General features: G+C 41.3%; 1 protein-coding gene across 1 annotated transcript in view; it reads right to left on the bottom strand.

Moving 5' to 3' along the window:
• The window catches only part of NR3C1 (nuclear receptor subfamily 3 group C member 1), a 274894-nt gene that overhangs the window by 86199 nt on the left and 176094 nt on the right, over positions 1-12601 (bottom strand). The gene's annotated exons all lie outside the window — the stretch shown is intronic.

Here is a 12601-nt window from a genome sequence, read left to right as displayed (position 1 = left end):
CTGGACTTGATTAGGAAAGCCACACACCTGTCTATATAAGACCTTACAGCTGACATTGCATGTCAGAGCAAATGAGAATCATGAGGTCAAAGGAACTGCCTGAAGAGCTCAGAGACAGAATTGTGGCAAGGCACAGATCTGGCCAAGGTTACTGTGACGGGAGGGCCCGTGGAACTCAGAATCCCTTGGAAAGTAGGGGATGTCCTTGTTTCAGCTCCCCATATACATCTTATGTCTAAGTCACCCTGTGCTATCCTGGCACAGGGTGAGTGAGAAAATATATCTTGGACTACTTAAAATGGGACAGTAATATTTGTCCACAATATCTCCCAGGATGTATGTAGAGACTATTATTGGTTTGGTTGATTCTGAACTCAACCTCCAGGACTGGCTAGGAGACGAACTGTTGATGACTAGGCTGAGGGGGGGGGGGATTGTTGTTTGTATTGTTAATTGTAATTAGCTCCAGCTATTGTGTTTATACTACTGTGTGAACCTCGGTGCCCACAAGTCTGTCATCTGGTCTGGGTAAATTTTTTAGTAAATTAGCTCATGTTAATTAGGTTAGCTTTGAGTCAGCCTGCTGTATAAATGTGTGTGAGATCTCAAATAAAGAGTTAGTCCTGATGTATTCCAAGACTGGTGTTGTCTAGTTCTTGGGGGTTCCTATAGCCAGATCCATTGGACTCGTGTTCCAGAACTTGGGAAGCGGTATACTGACGGAAGCACTCAAGCGGAGTGTGGGACGTTCCGTGACTGCTACAAAAAATTTCTGCTGCACTTAAGGTTCCTAAGAGCACAGTGGCCTCCATAATCCTTAAATGGAAGATATTTGGGACGACCAGAACCATTCCTAGAGCTGGCCGTCTGGCCAAACTGAGCAATGGGGGGGAAGAGCCTTGGTGAGAGAGGTAAAGAAGAACCCAAAGATCACTGTGGCTGAGCTCCAGAGATGCAGTCGGGAGATGGGAGAAAGTTATAGAAAGTCAACCATCACTGCAGCCCTCCACCAGTCGGGGCTTTATGGCAGAGTGGCCCGACGGAAGCCTCTCCTCAGTGCAAGACACATGAAAGCCCGCATGGAGTTTGCTAAAAAAAAACACCTGAAGGACTCCAAGATGGTGAGATCTGATGAGGCCAAGATAGAACTTTTTGACCTTAATTCTAATCGGTATGTGTGGAGAAAACCAGGCACTGCTCATCACGTGTTCAATACAGTCCCAACAGTGAAGCATGGTGGTGGCAGCATCATGCTGCGGTGGTGTTTTTCAGCTGCAGGGGCAGGACGACTGGTTGCAATCGAGGGAAAGATGAATGTGGCCAAGTACAGGGATATCCTGGACGAAAACCTTCTCCAGAGTGCTCAGGACCTCAGACTGGGCCGAAGGTTTACCTTCCAACAAGACAATGACCCTAAGCACACAGCTAAAATAATTGAGTGGCTTCACAACAACTCCGTGACTGTTCTTGAATGGCCCAGCCAGAGCCCTGACTTAAACACTTAAACCCAATTGAGCATCTCTGGAGAGACCTAAAAATGGCTGTCCACCAACGTTTACCATCCAACCTGACAGAACTGGAGAGGATCTGCAAAAAGGAATGCCAGAGGATCCCCAAATCCAGGTGTGAAAAACTTGTTGCATCTTTCCCAAAAAGACTCATGGCTGTATTAGATCAAAAGGGTGCTTCTATTAAATACTGAGCAAAGGGTCTGAATACTTAGGACCATGTGATATTTCAGTTTTTCTTTTTTAATAAATCTGCAAAAATTTCAACAATTCTGTGTTTTTCTGTCAATATGGGGTGCTGTGTGTACATTAATGAGGAAACAATGAACTGTATATTTGGGCAGCACAGTGGTGTAGCTGTCAGCACTTTCACCTAGCAGCAAAAAAGGTCGCTGGTTCGAATCCCGCCCGCCCTGTGCCTGGGTTTCCTCTCACACTCTAAAAACATGCTGGTAGGTAAATTGAATCCTGTCTAAATTGGCCCTAATATGTATGAATGTGTGTCAGGGACCCAAACAAACACCACCCCATGTTAAAAAAAATATATACAGTATATTTTTTTTAATTTGCAAATAAGGATCATCTCTTCCTCAGAGAACAGTGAGCAGGGCATGGTGGTGGGAAGGAATTAGCAGCAGTACAAGCAATTTCCTGTAGGGGCATGATGTCATTCCTGTGTGCTGGCCACCACTTCTGGGAACCAGATATGCGCCACGGGCACACAGCAGTTGCCTATCTCACATACACAATTTTTAGGGAAATTAATAGTAAAGTGGATTTCCAGGACTGGACTAACAAATGTTTATAGTGAAAGGCAACGGGTGTTTTCTATTAAAAAAGGTCTAAATGGGCCATTGACATGCATCACAGTTGAACTTAGGAATGTGTCTTTGCAAAGTTAAACTTAATTAAATCCTTTCTTATTTTTGCTTGGGGATAAAGGGCAGAGGGATTAGAAGTCTTGTCAGTTTTTGAGGATGTCTGCACCTGTGATAGGGTGAAGACACCTCCCAAATTTTGCCACTTTCTCCTTCAAATGTATTCACTTCCTGTCACATAACCAAACAACAAGTGAGGGTAAAAGCCTAGCAATGTCTTTCCTTGGGAACACACAGGTCAATCTAAATAGCTTTCCCATGAGGTAAATTGCACTCTAGCATTTGCCCTGTACACTCCAAATTATTAGGTATCTTGGACTTTGAGGTTTATTTACTAAAGGTAAATCCACTTTGCACTACAAGTGCACTTGGAAGTGCAGTTGTTGGAGATCTGAGAGGGACATGCAAGGAAAATAAAAAAATCAGCATCTTTGCTTCTACATGATTGGATGATCAAATCACCAGTGCTTTCCCTCGGATTTACAGTGAGTACACTTGTATTGCAGAGTGGATTAGCCTTTAATAAACCCCAAAATACCTAATAATGTGGGGTGTACACAACAAAGTGCTAGAGTGCAATTTGCCTAATGGGGACACTAGTTAGATTGACCTGTGTGTCCCCAAGGAAAGACATTGGTAGGGTTTTACCCTCACTTCCTGTTTGGCTACGTGACAGGAAATGAAGCCAATTTTAAGAAAAGGGACACAAAGCCCAACCTAAAAAAGACAAGCAGGGGTTCTAACACTCACTTGGTTTCCCTCAAATGCCCAAGATTAGAATAGGATTGTCTTCAGCTCGATTTTAGCTCAGTGCTCTAAATCAGTGCTTCTCAACCCTGTTCTCAAGTACCCCCAACAGGCCACGTTTGCAGGTTTTCCTTCATCTCAGGTGCTTTAAATAACATTCAATGGCTTGGTATTTTGGACAGCTATATTAGCCAAGATAAATTCCCAAAACATGTCCTGTTGGGGGTATTGAGGACTGAGGCTGAGAACCACTGCGCTAAAATGGATAATTAAATACTTACCGCTCTGTAATTACCCTTTCCTGGTGACTATCCATGGCAGCATACGCACAATCCATGCATATGCTACCATGAAGGCACCATGAAAGTAACTTTTAGGCCTCATTCACATGAGGCGGATCCGCTACCATGGAGTCCGCCTCTGTCCGCCAGCTCAGTGGGAGATCTCTCCGTTGATCTCCGCTGAGGATGACAGGTCCCTCTCTGCTCATTGATTGTCAAGCGCCGCTGGTTACTATGGAGAGATCGGACGAAAACAGACAGCATGTCCGTTTTCATCAGATCTCACCCAATCCGATCCGCCAGGGACGTTGTGAACGTATCACCATCCGTCTGATTTTAGCAGATCGGACCGGGTCAGATGTCAGCGGACATGTCAACGCTGACATCCATCACTCCATAGACTAGCATGGAGCGCCCGTTCAGGTTCGCTGACAAAACCAACAGGCGGAAAGGGGCCTAAGACAAATCACACTTTTTTTGTTTTGCCATGCCAATCAGCCTAGTTAAACTGCAGCTGGGAAATCTGTTGCATGAAAATTAACAAAAAACATAGAACATAAAAATTTGCTATAAATTTTATTGGTCAACAAAACAGGACTTGGAAAAGAGCAAGGAAAGCAAAAAACACACGTATGTTAATTTGAAATACTAACAGAATATGGTTTTGAGGTGGAAATTAAGTATTTAAACATTAGTCACAACACCTTGAGGAAGATTTTGCAAAATAATGCAGCACAGACAATTAAATCAAAGTGAAACAACCTACAAAGGACACACATTGACAACAAAAATATTAAGGGGAAAATCCCCCCCCCAAGAAATACAATAAACCAAAGTAAAAAAAATTGCTCTAAAACGCATCTGTTTTGCAAAGAAATAAGAAACAAAATACAAAGAGAAAATATATGTGTTACAAACTCTATAAGGACACCCAAATGTACGCTCTTGCCGGCCCCACACACACAATCTTGGCGCTTTTCAGGGCAAGGTAAAGAAAGCTATTTGCAAGATTTATACAACATAGGTCTGCGTGCTAATGAGGCAATTGAAACCACATGCACAGTCCATGAAACACACAAAAATGCAAGTTCACACAATGTAGAGACAGAATTTCAAAGTGGGTACACCTGTTAAGGATGTCGTTAAATTACTAACCCAAAACCACACTCTCTGAGCATGCCCAGAAACATCCAAGTGCTGTTCACACACAAAAAGAAGAAAAAAAAAGCAAAGTCCCTGAGCATACCCAGACCAACCCAAATGCATGTCACACACCAAAAGGCACAGGAAAAAAATCAAAGTCCCTGAGCATGCCCGGACCAACCCAAATGCAGCTAGCACAAAATAAGCCCCCCCTGTCCAAAATTAAGCACATCATCCAGTATGCCACAAAATTACAGACGGGACAAACTCCCCCCGGTCCAGGGGGGGGGGGGGGGGCAAACAAAGAGCCTAACATGGGCAAAAGTTATACAACAAATACCATTGCAGTCTATGGGAACTGACTTGTTAATTTTGCTAGTCCCCATTTGGCTGGCTTATCTTCTAGTTATTGGTCTTAAAATGGGTAGCCCAGGGCCCACCCTAAGGGACATATATCAATGTCACCATTTTGGACAACCCCAAAAACGAAACAAGAAGAATAAGTGCCTTTAAAAATACAAAATTGCTGAAAAGCTAGTAACTTGGGGGGGGGGGGGGGGGGGGGCTTATGCTGCCTGTAAAGTGGTGCATCGGTAGCATGAATCCAAAATGCTGCTTCAAAGATGTACGGCTTTAGAGAAAGGTTACAAATCTACATTGCAGCTGCAAGATTTTAACACCAAAAGAAAAATAGCCTGCGCCCCTAGCAAAACACACAGCAAGCTAGCCCATTGAAATCAAAGGGGTTAGAGTAGGAGACAAGAGCATTGTTGAATGGAGTGTGGAGTTCCCCTTTAAAAGCAAAAGTTAGCCCATAGAAATCCAAGGGGTTAGAGGGGGCAGACAAGAGCATTGGAGAATGGTGTTCCCCTTTAAAAGCAATAGCTAGTCCAAAGAAATCATATGCATTAGAAGGAGGAGACAAGAGCATTGGAGAATGGAGTGTGGAGTTCCCCTTTAAAAGCAAAAGCTATCCCAAGGAAATCATATGCATTAGAAGGGGGAAGGTTAAATGCCCTTTTAGGAGGAGCTAGAGGAACGAGTGTCTTTTTACATAATTTTAACAAGGTGCATGTCACGTGTTGGCAACGTAACATGCTAACATGACCTGTGTGCAAATCTCCTTAAAAAAAATACATAAAGGTGAACAAGCGTTGCTTGATAATTACTAAGATTTTGGCCGCGCAGTGAACAAACGCATTTGAACAAGTGCAAGAGCCGCTTGCTCATGGGAAGTGCTTACATTGATCTCACGCAGTTCTAAATGTACTTGCAGGCACAGCAGGCTTACTCTGAAAAAGTTACTTTCTCATTCTATTTTGGGCATATTTGTTACTTGGGCAGTTGTTACTAAACTTCCTCACATCACCCCATAATAATGGCACCTCCATCTTCTGTTAATATTGAATTGAAGATGCCGTGTGCCATGTCCATAGTGGTGAATAGATTGCATTCTCCGAGATTGCTATACTAAATGGGGGATGTTTCGTAAATAGGAAAATGCGCATTGCGCCTTTTGTAAATTAGCCTCAATGACTACTGCTAGCGGTTAGAGCAGCAGGCAGTAATCATATGTAAAAAATTCATCAGCCTACCCATAGATTAATCAAATCTTAGTTGGTCCCTGCTGAACCGGCCGGATTTGGAAACATGTATGGCTGGCTTTAAGTTATAGTCTTACAGTCTCTGGCAAAGTGCTCTGTGGATGCACAGATTTCACAGTTCTTTAGAAACTTGCATTTCTAAAGGGCTTTTACTTTGATGTTTCTAAGCAGATCTCAGAATCTATAATGCAGCATGAACTCAGGCTCAGAGTGTAGTCATGACCATGTGCTTACTGAGGCACATGTAAAACTTTAGCTAAATAAAGTGCTGCACTCCCCTCATATATGAATACTGTGCACATATAAAAAAATATATAACTGATCTCATAAACCGTTATAATAAATAACTATGTATGGTTTACACTAAATTTGTAGTGTAAACCATAAACTAAAAAAAACAAAAGTCCATCCAATGAGTCCTTTACAAAATTTTGTAACCAAAATAAGTTTCTTTAGCCGCTTGCCGACCAGCCGCCATTTTACTGCGGCAGGGCGGCACGATCCCGCCAGCCGTCGTAGCTATACGTTGGCTCACGGGATCGGGATAGCAGGCGGGCGCTCGCTGCACAGTGGGGGTGCCGATGCTTGTGGTCGACGGTCGCGATCGTGGGCACGAGAGGCAGAACAGGGACGAGTGTGTGTAAACACACAAATCCTTGTTCTGTTCTGTGAGGCATGACAGATCGTGAGTTCCTATTAGCTAGGAACCATGATCCGAGACTTCCTCTAGGTCAGTCCCCTCCCCCTACAGTTAGAAATACATCTAGGGAACACAGTTAACCGCTTGATCGCCCCCTAGTGTTAACCCCTTACCTGTCAGTGACATTTTTACAGTAATCAGTGCATTTTTATAGCACTGATTTTTGTATGAATGCCAATGGTCCCAAAAATTTGTCAAAAGTGTCCGATGTGTCTGTCATAATGTCGCAATCCCGGTAAAAATCGCCGGCATTACTAGTAAAAAAAAAAATAATAAAAATGCTATAAATCTATCCCCTATTTTGTAGACACTATAACTTTTGCGCAAACCAATCAATATACGCTTATTGCAAATTTTTTTTACCAAAAATATGTAGAAGAATACATATCGGCCTAAACTGAGAAAAAAAATAGCTTTTTAAAAAAAAAAAAATGGGGATATTTATTATAGCAAAAAGTGCTAAATATTGTGTTTTTTTCAAAATTGACGCTCTTTTTTTGTTTATAGCGCAAAAAATAAAAAATGCAGAGGCGATCAAATACCACCAAAAGAAAGCTCTATTTGTGGGAAAAAAAGGAAGTCAATTTTGTTTGGGTGCAGCATCGCACGACTGCGCAATTGTCAGTTAAAGCGACACAGTGCAGAATAGCAAAAAATAGCCCGGTCATACAGCAGGCAAATCTTCTGGGGCTGAAGTGGTTAATAGTCCAGTGTTTTTTTTTTTTTTTTTTCCAAAAAAATAAAATGCACCTCCTCCCAAAATACACCTGACTCTAATCCTACAAAATCCCTGATGCAAGTGTATAAAGTTTGCAAGTGTAAGAATTAATGCTGGTTTGAAGCCAAAGGGTAGTCACACCAAATATTGATTTGGTTTATATTTGTTTTCTGTTCACTCGCTATACATTTTGTAAACTGATAAACAAACTATTAAAATATATTTTTGAAAGCATTCTTACTTTACAGCATTTCTTCACACCTGCCTATAATGTTTGCATAGTACTGTAGTACATGTACAAAGCAAATAGCAGCAGCACAAGTGAACAGGAAATAAAATCCTACATTTACCTCTATGCCAGGCAAGGACAACTTATAGAGTATTTAACTTTTTATTTTACCCTAATTTACCCTGACAGATGTCTCCTGTATGTTTCTTAGAAATATGTCAACTCAAAACCTGAGAAACTCTAGATGATTTAAATGAATGTGTCTACATCTCACCAAATGAATCACCTCATTAGATTTGTCAGATGTTTTATTCAAGCATCATGCTAGCTCCACCTTACAGCTTTAGCACATATCTATAATTGTGTTAGGGTGATATGTATGTTGATTTCCACCCTTCAGATTCTGCTTACAGTACTTGTTCTTTAAGAAGAAAAAACGCAAACACAAAATCGAATTGTTCCCATTTCAAAGACTTGATAAATTGAGCTTAGCCTGTTTAATAAAGCAAATGGGTCGAAGGCAAATACTTCAATGGTTTTAGTCTTCCAAGATCAAAGTATTTTGGGAAGGCACTTTTCAACTTTTTTCACCTAAACTAATCCAGGTGTCCTAAATAAAGGATAACTAAATTAATAAAATAAAGTTCTTTTGGCAAAAATTGGTACCGCAACTCTATATAAAGTCTCTTATTCAAAAACCAAAAAACTGAAAAAAATTGAACTTTTGAGGCACAACATTTGTTCTATTTTAACAGACACATATTTTATTCATTCCTCTAAAATATCATGGTACATAAAAAAAAATCCCCAATATAGTACAAAACCATAAAAGTCAATAATGACAACATGATGCATCTTCTCAACATGTAATGGTTCTTTAGGGCTACCTGCAAGATTTTACACATGCATCCAATAAAACTAAAAAATTGAGCCTTTTAATTGTGTACATGTGCAAGAAATAATAATTATATGTTTTCTCAGAGGTGATAAAGGTGAAGTTGTCCTATTAAAAAATCCCCCCCCCCCAAACACCCTGAATCCAACCCAACTTACCTTTCTCCCTGATCCAGCAATCTTTGCTTCGAAAAGGTCCCCTCTGGCTCTACTACTGTGCATGAGTGCCAAGGCTCCATCTTTTCCTATATGTAAGCTGTACTTTAAGAGACTGCTGGAGGAAACTAAGAGAATAGCTCACCCCTAGAAACTCATGGGGCCAGGTGTGCATGTGCAGCATAAAGAAGGACTGACTGAGACATTACTGGAAGAAAGATAAATGGATCGGGAAGAAATATCTCAGGTGGGTTGCATTCACAGAGGTGCTGGGAATTGTTGATGGTTTCACTGAAGATGATATAGTTTTTAATCCTTCTGTGCTCAGGGGTCATTGATGCCTAGATGCCTTAGTCAAATGTAGCAGTGTCAACATGTGTCTATTAACTTACCAGTAATACTATTACTAGTTTTCATACCTAAATCATTTTCATATTTTTTAGGGACATATAAGACTATTATTTGGTACACTTTACATAAAAAAACAGATTGAAAACCTTCAGTGGCAATAAGTGATGACTAGTGGCTGTAGGGATAAATACAAATGCATAATTCAAAGTGAAAGTGCAATTATACTTTAAGGCCTCATGCACACGAGACGCCAGTGCAAACTCTGCTGAACACATGTTTTTAAAAGCTGAAACCGGCGTTTAGAAACGCCCGTTTTGCCGTGTTTGCGTCTAGAAGCGTCTGCAGAGCAGAAAATGACATTTTGTGACCCATTTTTGGGGCCCCATATCTCGGGGCCACTTGGTGCTAGAAAATTTGGGGTGCTAACACAGTGGAAGTAGCACTACAACATATCCAAATATGGGGTTCCTAGCTCTAAGTGGCCCCAAGATATGGGGCCCCAAAGTCGGGTCACAAAATGTCAAGCACTTCTGCAGCAGAGAATGACATTTTGTGACCCGAATTTGGGGCCTCATATCTCAGGGCCACTTGGTGCTAGGAACTCCAAATTTGGATATGTTATAGTGCTAGTCCAACTGTGTTCGCACACCAAATTTGGGGTTCCAAGTGGCCCCGAGATATGTGGCCCCAAAGTCGAGTTGTAAACAACACGTTATAAACGCAAACGCGTCTAAACGCGGTACCGTGTTTAGCCGCGCTTGGCGTCTGAAACCTGGAAAACGTTTGCGTCTGAACCCATTTCTTTGCTTTTGGAAAAACGAGGTTAAACGCAACTGCCTAAAAACGCCAAAAAACTAGACTGTGTACATGGACACATAGGTTAACATTGAGGGTTCAGGGGCAGTTGAAAAAAGTGTCCAACTGCCTCTGAACACGAGTTTAACAGCGCCTCGTGTGCATGAGGCCCTAAGTGTCTAAAGTTTTTTTTTTTTTAAAGAATGATGAAAATTTCCAATTTCTGTCAAGTTTTTGTTGGTAAAATCTGACCTCAATTACTCCTGGCTTGTTACTAGGAAGTGGGAGAATGTTTATAAAAAGTCGTTTTAGAAGTTACAATTTGCTTGGCATCTGCTTTCCCACCTACATGGCACATTAATCACAATTTGAGAAACTGTCAATGCCAAAACTGACTGTGACTAATCAATGCACACAAACTGGATGACTATATATAATGGTGCATTTCCAGCAACAAACGGATTAGAGACAATAGCAAAGTGAATGCAGTTTCCACATACCTAGAAAGTCATGTTTATTTTTAATACCATCTGGTAGTCTCAGTAGGAGTATTGGCTCTACTTTAAAAAAAGTATTCTTGGCCTACAAAGTGCCCTATGTCAGTGCCAGCAGTGAGCCATATAGTAGTTATTCTGTGGAACTACACACAATGCATTCTGTAGGTAACAGCAGCATTGGATGTGTTTTCTGCTCAAGCTGTTGGCATAGTTCAGACTTTCATCGAGGAAAGAAGTATATCAAGGCTCAACTTCTCAGTCCAATCAGGCGTTGCTTCACTCACACGATTCAACAAGATACACAATTTAGCAACAAAATTGCCTACATTTTATTGCAGTTTTCAGAAATATTCTGTTATTGCACCGTAACACGTAAAGTATACAGTGGGGAAAATAAGTATTTGATCCCATGCAGATTTTGGAAGTTAGCCCACTTACAGAGAAATGAAGGGTCTATAATTCTTTTATCATAGCTATAGTTTAAATGATAGAGACAGAATATCAACCAAAAAACACGATACAAATGTTATAAATTGAGTTTCAGTTCAATACTTATGTTATGCAGTGAATAACATAAGTATTTGATCCCCAAGCAAAACATGACTTAGTACTTGGTGGAGAAACCCTTGTTGGCAAGCACAGAGGTAAGACATTTCTTCTAGTTGGTTACCAATACATAGCCCTGTCCATTGGCCACTCAATGCGGCAGTCAGTCTGTATCTTTAGAAGAGAAACAGCCCCAAAGCTTAATGTTTCCACCTCCGTGCTTGACTGTAGGGATGGTGTTCTTAGGGTCATAGTCAGCATTTTTCTCCCTCCAAACAGCTCAATTTTTGTCTCATCTGACTACAGCACTTTCTCCCAATCCTTCTCTGAAATATTTAGATGTTCATTAGCAAACTTCAGACTGGCCTGTACATGTGCCTTCTTGAGGAGGGGGGCCTTGCCGGTGCGGCAGAATTTCAATCCACGGCGGCGTATTGTGTTACCAATGGTTTGTTTGGTGACTGTGGTCCTAACTGCCTTGAGATTATTCACAAGTTCCTCCCGTGTAGTTCTGGGCTGATCGTTCACTTCTCTCATGATCATTCTTACCCCATGTGGCGAAATTTTGCATGGAGCTCCAGACCAGGGGCGATTGATGGTTATTTTTTATTTCTTCAATTTGCAAATAATTGCTCCAACAGTTGTCTCCTCACCAAGCTTCTTGCTTATGGTCTTTCTTCCATATCCCCCCAGCAGGCAATTGGATATTCCCTTGCACAACTTTAAGCTATAGCATACAATTTATATGCTATGGAGTCCTATGGTACTGGGAACCCAGTACATCTGTTGCACAGGCAATAATGCATTTTATCAAATGTAATGTTCTTTTCTAAAGAAAAACAAGTACAAAGACATTTTTGTTTAGATTTGGAAAGCACGGTGAACGGTAACAAACTCGATTAATTGTCCTTGTTAGGAAAGGTTTCCACCTACTTATAGGTTTAGAGACCACACAAAAAGTTCCGAAAAAAGTTCCCAAGGAGGTGACAGACAACAATAAGAACCAGAAGCTTTACCACTACACTTCTCTATTCAAAAGTAGAAAAATTGTTTAGCTTATACAGTTGTACCTTGGATTAAGAGCATAATTTGTTCCAGAAGTATGCTTGTAATCCAAAGCACTCGTATATCAAAGCGAGTTTCCCCATAGGAATTAATGGAAATGCCGACAATTTGTTCCAGTGTCACTGCTAGTGTATGCAGTACCGCATGTGGCCATAGATGGGGGGGCGCCGGAGACACTCAAACACTCGGAGATACCTGAAGACGCTTGGAGACACTCAGGAACCGAGTGTTTCTGGTGCCCGCCCCACCTCTGGCCACATGCGGAACTTCACACACCAGAGGCTTGAATCCTGCTGATCTTGCGAGAAGACGCTTGCAAAACGAGTCAGAATTTAAAAAAAAAACAGCTCGTATTGCGAAACGCTTGTAAACCGCGTTACTCTCAATCCGAGGTTTTATTGTAGTTGGGCTCTAAAAAACATAACATAAAGATAAGACAAGAATGCATACTTGGCAGACATCAGTACGGAGTTGTAAAGCATTTCGATA

This window comes from Aquarana catesbeiana, linkage group LG03 (assembly GCF_042186555.1).
Source record: "Aquarana catesbeiana isolate 2022-GZ linkage group LG03, ASM4218655v1, whole genome shotgun sequence".
NCBI lineage: Eukaryota > Metazoa > Chordata > Amphibia > Anura > Ranidae > Aquarana > Aquarana catesbeiana.
This window is presented reverse-complemented; position numbering and strand designations above follow the sequence as displayed.